Source organism: Elaeis guineensis, chromosome 4, assembly GCF_000442705.2.
Source record: "Elaeis guineensis isolate ETL-2024a chromosome 4, EG11, whole genome shotgun sequence".
Lineage (NCBI taxonomy): Eukaryota > Viridiplantae > Streptophyta > Magnoliopsida > Arecales > Arecaceae > Elaeis > Elaeis guineensis.
In genome coordinates, this window is record NC_025996.2 from 68,973,868 (window position 1) to 68,983,248 (window position 9,381).

The 9,381-nt window shown below is 37.0% G+C and overlaps 1 long non-coding RNA gene across 2 annotated transcripts; it reads left to right on the plus strand.

Annotated features, from left to right (window-relative positions):
• Positions 1–6,246: 6,246 nt before the first annotated feature.
• LOC140856982 (uncharacterized) lies at positions 6,247–8,153 on the plus strand. Of its 2 annotated transcripts, XR_012140483.1 has the most exons (5): positions 6,247–6,511; positions 6,634–6,722; positions 6,816–6,911; positions 6,993–7,163; positions 7,745–8,153. It is a non-coding gene; the product is annotated as an uncharacterized lncRNA (long non-coding RNA). The 2 variants fall into 2 exon arrangements; XR_012140482.1 differs by having other exon boundaries at positions 6,247–6,722.
• Positions 8,154–9,381: the final 1,228 nt, after the last annotated feature.

Genomic DNA, 9,381 nt, shown 5'->3' on the forward strand with positions numbered 1-9,381 from the left:
GAACTTGAGAAGTTCAAAACATATGAACTATCCTATCATAACTTGTGGAATATCCACAAATTGATCCTCAACTAGATGTGCTCATTGATGAGGCACAACTATGAAATACACCTCCTCACTGAAGGTCAATTTGAGTGTGTAATGTACCACTCAAATATGATTTATCATTGAAAATGATGATACACCATACATCATTGAGAATGATATTTTTTTGACCTATTCGGAGATCGTGATGAGTAAAGACTCTGACTGTTGGCTTGAAATCATAATATCTGAAATGGACTCCCTATACATCAACCAAGTATGGACTATGGTTGAAGCATCTATGGATATGACCCAATAGGTTGTTAACAGGGATGTCAATCTGGATTTTTATTATTGCCACATACCATCTAGAGAGTTTGTCTCTAGTGGGAGGGCAAATACATTTATGGATTCAAGCAGGTATTGAGGAGTAGGTACTTCTATTTTTGATGAATAGTCAAAATGTTTGACTTTATCAAATATAGATGAACCATGTGTGTGTGCAAAAAGATAAGTGAAACTTCCACTAACTTCTTGGTTATATATGTGGGTGACATACAGTATATTGGGAAGGTAGTTCCGATATTGCACTCGATCAATGACGTGCTTATCACAAATGTTTTAATAGAAAAGACTTGGATTAAGCATCCAATATATTTAGCATCTATAGGATAGATGTAAGTGGATGTTAGCTTGTCCTAGTCTAGGTACATGAAGTTATGTTGAAGGGGTTCAACATGATTTGATTTACTTACCCATATATTCACTGTATCAAGCCTGATGTGATTTATGCCTTATGCATACTCATCGATTTCAGATAGGTCCATGATAGGATCTTTTGAAAACTATGAAAAGCATTCTCATAGTACTTGATAAGTACTAGAGGAGCAGTGAATTAGAAGAGTTTCAGCAGCAAACTGTATTAGTTTCAATTAAATATTGTTAGTAAAGATTGTTAAGAAAAGTTGTCTGATGAAGGGTTCATCATTGAGTTGGGTGTGGTCTCATTAGGAACCCATGTATATCCTAGGCACTTTCACCTCATTCATGATTTAATCATAAAATGAGTAAATATTAAGAACATTATAATGGATCAGTCCATTAAGCCTTACACAACAGCAGTGTAATCGCCATCCTGATTACATGGGCATCAGGTACAGGGCGATTGACTTTAGTACAAGTGAGAGATTGAAAGAATAGTGCCCTACAAGCCAATCGCATAGGGATGTGAAGAAATTTTTTTTTTTTCTTTCTACTCATTTGCATGATATTAGTTATTTTTTATTTATGAGGTATTATGTTTTATTATTTACTGCATCATTTTTTTATAATTATGATAAATTCTATAGATTAGGGCAATGATTTTAGGGCCATGATGAGATCATGTCAATGAGACCTAAAATCTTGATAATCTCAATCTAAAATATTTCTGGTCATTGGATCATCGAGTCAGAGATCGATGATACCACTGGTACATCCTATGTATGCTCGATGGAAAGGATGGTTGATCTCACAACCACTTATGTGGTGATACTAATACAAGGATGTAGGTGCTCATTAGAGAATGAGTTCACTGAACTGACCCATCGAAAGAACATCTGATGGAGCCTTACAGTATGTCAACAGATGGTTCTCCAGTGGGAGTGATGCATGTGATCCTTTGACCTGAGATCATCATGGTACCTAGTGTGCATGGACCCTTACTTTGGTTTATTCCCTAGCACACCACTTTGTGGTGACGTATGCATGGAGGTTGTGAGTGGTCAATAAAGAATCGATCACTTTTTGTAGGAGGAGAGAACATCCTATGTGATCTCATAGGATGGTGACACTGAGTCTTTGGCCAGAGCAGGGATGAACAGTAGAAATTTGACACTGAGAATCTCTGACCAGAGAAAGAATGAACAGTAAAAATATTTCTACCAGTTTATCAATTGAGTCATCATCATTGGATCGAGATACATATGGATAGGTATTTGAGTTTGACATATTTTCATACCCATGATCTTTTCGGGATGTTATGTGATCGAAGGATCAAATTGCATGGTAACTCACCATGGAAGGATAATTTTGATATTTTTATCAAATTTTAAATCTTTCAGATAGTCATGAATATTGCTAGATGTCAATCTTGACTTGTGAACTTGTCAGAATTAAAAGAATTTAATTCAAGAATCAATTAGAAAGAATCCAAGTTGATTAAAACTCTTGAGCTGACCTAATCAATTGGATTAGGATTATGTCGAGAGTTTGGATCCACTGCTGGCTAGATTTGGAACCCAATGGGTCACACACAATAAGAGTTTGATCTTGATTCAATCTATTTAAATTTATTATAAATTTAATGGGTTAATTAAATTGCTAGCACATGAATTAACCTAAGTTCTCAATTGGGTTCAGTGCAAATGTATTTATGCTAATCCTTTTCTTGTTGCCTTGACCTAATGTGATTGGGTTTGAACCATCTATTTATTAGTTGATTTATCTAGTTTATATGGAAGAGTTCCATGTGAATAAACCTCCTCCATGCCAAAAGCCATGCACAAATTAATTGTCACATCCAAAATAAATGGTGATGAGAAGGAAGAGTCCTTCTCATCTACTCCTCTTAATTTTATTACCAAGTTCCACACGCTCTTATTTTTTGTGCACCATCTGATGGTGCTATGAGATGTGTGGGCATGGAAGAGGAGAAAGAGTCCTTCTCTTGGAAGGAACTCCATGCCAAATTAATTTGGATGCCACCTTATTTTTGGGTGATGAAATGGAAGAGTACATTTCACATTGGACTCTTAATTCTTCCATTATCTCCATGCGTTTCTTAATTTCTCATGACATGAGATGCCTCTTGAGATTATGGGTGCAAAGAGAAGGAAGAGTCCTTCTTTGGCAAGGAATTTGAACACCAAATTAAATGGGATGTTCCTTCTTTTATGTGTTGAATGTGGAAGAGTCTTAAGTGTTAAGGACTCTTGAATTTTCATGCCATTCCCTTTCCCACATGCCATATGATGGTGTTCTGATTTTTCTTAGTAGAGGAAGAGTCCTTCTACTTGTGAGTCACCTTTTATTCCATACCTTATTGCTTTGTATTCCATGCAAAAAATTATTTCACTGCATGGAATGTTTAACGTCAAGAGATTGGCATCCCATGGTGTCGTCCATCCTTATCTATTTTAAAGGGGGTGCTACACCTTGGTCCAACATGCCAATTTTAGCTGAGATTAGGTGTGGGAATAAGAGAAAAAAGAGAAAAAAATTTGGGATAAAGATAAAGAAAAAAGGGAGAAAAAAATAGAAAGAAAGGGAAGAAAGAAAATGGAAAGCATGAGATGCTTGTCCAAAAATCAGATTGTTCGTGTGTTGAATATAAAATCTGATTTGTATGTGGTGAGATCTTTTGGGAAAGAGTTTCTAAAGAGATTCTAGTAGAGGTCATAAAGACATACAAGCAATGGTGTAACCAGTTCTTCCGAAGGATGGTCGGTAGCGAGCTTGTAAAGAAGGCTACAGCACCATATTGAGTTGGGAAGGATCCTGATCAATCCTGTGTGGATTATCGTTGGATGGCTTCTACTTTGAAGTCTCATGGAGGTTTCAAAATTATCAAATTATGGTCTTCTCATTGGTACCTGACTTCTAGTCTCTTCCTGATATGTATGTTTTTGATCATTTGATTGTAATCATCAGGGGTTCCTAGGGCTTTTGTGTTCTGATATACTAGTTTAAATATTAAACTTTATTTTTAATTGTTGAATGCATGTTAAAATTTTTAAAATTTATATTCCACTGCATAATCAGAATCCTACACTTCAGTGGTAAGTTATCATGCAATTCAATCCTCGATTATCCTACATCCAAAATATGTTCATGAGTATGGAATCATGTCAAACTCAAACACATATCTATATCGATTCTCCATCAATCAATGATGACTCCAATGATGAAGTATTCAAAATTCTTTCTAATCTTCATCCTGCTTTGGCCAAAGACTTTCTGAGTCATCTAAAGATGAGAATGCACAAGATGTCATCTTTTCTTACTAGGATTGATCAATTCTTTGTTGATTGACTCACAACCTCTATACACACTCTACCATATCTAGAGCATTCCGTATATGTCTTAATGTCATGTTTGAGTATGAATCAAAATATGAATTTATGTGCATAAGATTTCATGATGGTATCGTATCTAAAGATCACTTGCATAACTCTCACATAGAGAACCATCTTTTGATATGCAAATAAGGCTTCATAAGATATTCTCTGTCGGTAAGTTAATTTAATAAACTCATTTTCTAATGAGCACTCCCTTATATTAGTATCTCACACAAGTGACTTATGAAATCAGCCACCCTCTCCATCGAGCATACATAGGATGTGCCAGTCTATCCGAAATATTGATCTCCGACTCAATGATCTTATGATCAAAAATATTTAAGATTAAGATTTTGAGATTTTAGATTTCACAAGCATTAACTCTTCATGGCCCTAAAACCATTGTCCTAATTCATGGGATTTATCATAATCTTAAACATAACAAGATGCAACTATAATGATGAATCAATACCTCATTTCATTAATAAATAAATAATATCATTATATGAGTTAGAAGTTTGTAAAAAAAAGTTCAATCGCATCACTCATGTGATTGGTTTGTAGGGCACTCTTCTTTCATATATAAAGGATAGCTAGTGGAAATAGGTAGAGTGACTATTATAGAATCCTTGAAGAAATGATCAAGTTGACCAACCTTAGAGATAATAGTGTTATTCTATCTAAGTGCCGATGGTTTGATAATGATAATTATATGAAGGTTGATCTATGGCACGGGCTTATTGAAATCAAACATAGATTAAAAGTATATGTCAATGATCTCTTTGTAGTAGCTCAACAAGCTATTCAAGTGCATTATGCTCCTTTTCCATCAAGAGAGAGAGGAAAGAAAGATTAGTTAGCTATACATAAAATTAAGTCTCGAGCCATTCATTATGAGTCTGAAGAAGAAGAAGAGCTCTAGTTATCAGAATATTTTAGGAGGATAAACATTAGGAGTTCATCGACCTTTAATCGATGCAGAGTTGAATGCTCCAAGAATTCTCCTACATGATAGCCAACCTGAGGAGATAGATTATACTAAGTTTATTTTAAAGGACAATCCTATCCAAGAAGTTGAAGAAGAGGAAGGAGAAGAAGAAGTGGAAGAAGAGGAGGAAGAGGAAGAATCGAAAGAAGAATATGAAGGATACTAAACATCTAAAGAGACTGATGAGTAGTCGACCCCAAGAAAGAAGGAGTCGACCCCAAGAAAAGGAGTCAACTTTGGCATGCTGGAGAAGACTAGCATGCAGTAGGAGTCGACCCCAAGGAAGATGGAGTCAACTTTTGAATAATTGGAGTCGACCTCAGGATAGATGGAGCTGTTTTTATCTTTGTGGTCTACTTATTTTATTTGCTTTTCATACTTATCTTGCATTATTTCAATTATTACATTGCTTGCAATAATTATATAATTAATTCATCAATCTTTTTAATTTTATTTGTAGAGATTATATAATGACTACTCCTAGAGGATGGAGCCATGCTAGTCGAGGAGAGAGCTCTAGAGGACAGAGCTCCAGAGGAGAGAGCTCTCATTTGGCCAGCTCATGTGGTTTTGTAACATCCACACCATAGAGCAAACTCTAACACTTCAAAAATTCTCTATTAGGTTATTTTATCCTTTATTATCTAATATAATATTTTTCATGATCTTTTGCTACTCTCAGTTTGGATGATGTGGGGCCACTACTGACCCCACAGTCACATAGAGCAGCGGCTAGCTCTCAACCTCAGCACCATGGTAGAGGATCTGCCTAGCTTGTGACACCTCCAACTCGACCAGAGGATAGAGAGATCATGCACATTTAGAGCCACTCATAAGTACTAGATTTTGAAGAATATGTTTAAAAATTTTAACCATTTTAGAATCAATATTTATTATTTAAAATCAATATTGTAGGACATTTAGGAAGCCTGGGGTGTCTCTTGTGGTTATCGGGATCATCCGATGATTGATGTTGGAGTCGGTGAATGAGTTCTCCAGTTGGCCATCAGGGCTCATGATGTTGTATGGGAGATGTTCGTGGTAAGTCAAAGATATTTAATTTTTAAATTCATGATACATTTGTATTCTATTTATTAATATATGACATCCTTTATTTGCAGTCATACTATCATTCGAGACTCTTCAAGATGAAGAGAATGACCATCAGATCTTCGAGGAGGTCGCCACATGTAGGCTCTGAATGGACTGTACCATCTCAGATAGTCTGCCATGGAGTTTCCAGTTCTGAGTCACCATCAGACTGAAAGTCTTTCACAAATCATTGGATACAGGAGATGTATGGGAGGCCCTCTATGAATAGTAGAGCAATAAGGAATACTTCGGTAGACATCAGAGAGCTCGATAGAATTGGATGCCCTGTAGGATCCGATCAAGCACACCGGTGGCTCCATTGGCACACATGTTATAGTTGATAGATTGATAAAAATTTTAAACTTTTATTAATCTCATACTTAGTTGATCATATGTTTATTTTTATTAACTTAATTTTATTATTTATTGTAGATATGGCAGTTGGGTCACGTACTATGGCAGCTGCAATTATGGGAGGCTACACATCAATCTAGGAGGATCGATGATTACTTAGATTCTAGGTCCAAATAGATTATGATAACTTAAGATTATTTATTAAGTTTTTATATACACTGATATGTATAATAACACTAATGAATTTCTAAACTACATAGGTAGATTACATGAAGTATGTCGTAGTGCGGCATGGTGAGGATCCATTATCTCAGCCCCTCCTTGACCTTAAAAGATGGCTCAGGACCACCGGAGGGGTGAGTAGGAGTCGGGTCATAGGGTTTGAGCATAGCTTCGACCCTCTAGTAGCTTACTGATCTTTGATGTTCTCCTCTCAGGCCTCGACGAACTAGATGTGAGATGATGCAAATGTCGAGGAGGTCGTTCAAGGGCTTTTTTGCCAGCAACCTCAAAGCTTTCAGGATGTCATCCGCGATATGATTATTGAGATTCTCTGAGATCCACATCTATGTGATCAGCTGATCTTATGATCACAGCCATCACAACAAGTAAGCCAAGTAGTATTAATAAATTCCTTTACTTATTTTAAATTTTTATATTCAGATGCTTCACATAGTTAGGCTTGAGTCAGAGGAAGGGGACCTGAGGGTCAAAAGTCAATCTATCCATTCGATGGATGGGATGGAGGTGTAGATACCCGATTTAGGCTTGAGATGAGAGGAAGGGATATCCAGGGGGCAAAAATTCAATCTGATCATCGATGGATGGGCCAGGAGTGTCTATAGCTCCATATCATTGAATAGAATGTGTATAAATAATCTATTCAAGAATTGAAGGAGTATATCGAAACATATCCCACTATGTTGGTTTAGGCTTCAAGCAAAAGGGAGGGAGTACCTAGGGGGTCAAAATTCAACTTAACCATCTAATGAAGTACTGGTTAGAGGTGTCTATAGCTCCATATCATCGAATAAAATTTGTAGGAATAATCCGTTTGACAATCGGAGTAGTATATTAAAGTATATCATCCCGTATTGGTTTAAGCTTGAGGCACATCAACTACTTTAGTTTTATAGTTTCAATTAATTTATTCTAAAGTTATTAATAATATATATTTTTTTTATTACAGGATGCTAGGATATCCGATTCTCATCCATCTGCTACTACAGAGGACGTACAGGAGGAGGAGGGGGGGAGGATCCTCATGTTGGAAATCTTCCTTATCCTGTCATGATCGTGGAACCAATGACAAGGGTCTGAGGAAATTGTTCTTGGTTGCGAATCTATCAAACCCCATAAACCGTAAGGCACAGGGAAGAGAAGGAGAGCAAGAGAGAGTGAGGAAGAGAGAGAAAGTTAAAGAGAAAATGGCTTGCATTTAATTCCAATTCCAATCACATACACATTACAATATGCATATCTACAGGGTCAATATGACCCAATCCAAAAACTCTCATAGCTAACCTAATGTGATGCACTCCCAGAGCCCATATACACCCATATCTCACATGCACACACCCATTGGACGAAATTCAGGCCAATCCATAGATTAGCCCCTTAGGACCTTACAAACCAAAGCCCTAAGTCCCTAGAATTAGACTCAATCCAAGGTCAGAATAGAAATCATGAACTGTTCTATTCGCCACTCGAGCTGGCTCGATCAAAGGTCAAGCCGGCTCGACTGGTGTGCCAACCGCAAGCGCCCGATGTGCAACTCTCTATTCGGTAGCTCGAGCTGGCTCGACAAGTGTGCCAGCCTGATATGCCTGATATGCAGCTCTCTGTCTAGCTGCTTGAAACGGCTTTCTCAAGGGCCGAGCCAGCTTGACTGAAACATTGGCTGAAACTCTTCGATGGCTGGTTCCATTTACTCCTTGGCATCTTGTCATCTATTTTCAAGGCTTGAGAGCACCACACCTGAGCTCACAATCTCCACCTTGGTGCTCTCAAGTCCTTGTAAACTCAGTCCTATCCATCAACTGTTAGAAATCTGGGTAAGATGCATGCATAGATTTCAAAAATCTTTTACAAGAGCAGTGAAAAATAAATTAGGTTAAACTCTTTAACCCCACATGCATTAGATCTTATCTAATCCTACCCAAGTCCAGAGATAAAAGCATGCATATAATCTGAAAAATAAAAATAAGAATGAGATCAAATCTCAATACTTTTGAAAAGGTTAAAATACACCACTTCCGATGATCTCAGATTCGAAGGTTCTTGAGCCGCACATGTATCCAGTCCTTACAAATATCCATCGGGATCAACCTTGAATCCTTCTTCTCATGGTAGATTCTTCTCCTCCAAGTAGAATCTATACCTCTTTGAACCTTGATCAGTAATTGATCTTGACTGCAATTTCAACCCTGGAACAGCAGTCTTTTCTCTTTGTTCCTTTGCTGTAGAAGAGACCCTTCTCAACTCTGGTGTGTGGAAGATGGACACCCAATCCTTGGGCATGGAAAAGAGAAGAGTGAGAAAGGATGAGGCATGGAGAGGATAGAGGAAGAGTTTTGAATTCATAAAATTTAATTAATTAAAATCCTAAGAGATTGTCTCTTTATATAGATCCTTCCTTGATCCAAATCAAGAACCAATCAACTTAAAAAAGCTAGTCCTTATCTCATAAAGATTTTTACCTTTTTAATCTGATTATTTTTCATTAAAATTAGACTTAATTGTAGGATCTAAAGCTCTTTTGGCAAGCAAATGGGGTGCCCCAGTCAAAAAAGACAGACTGAGTGGGTGCCCTTCATCTGATGAGGC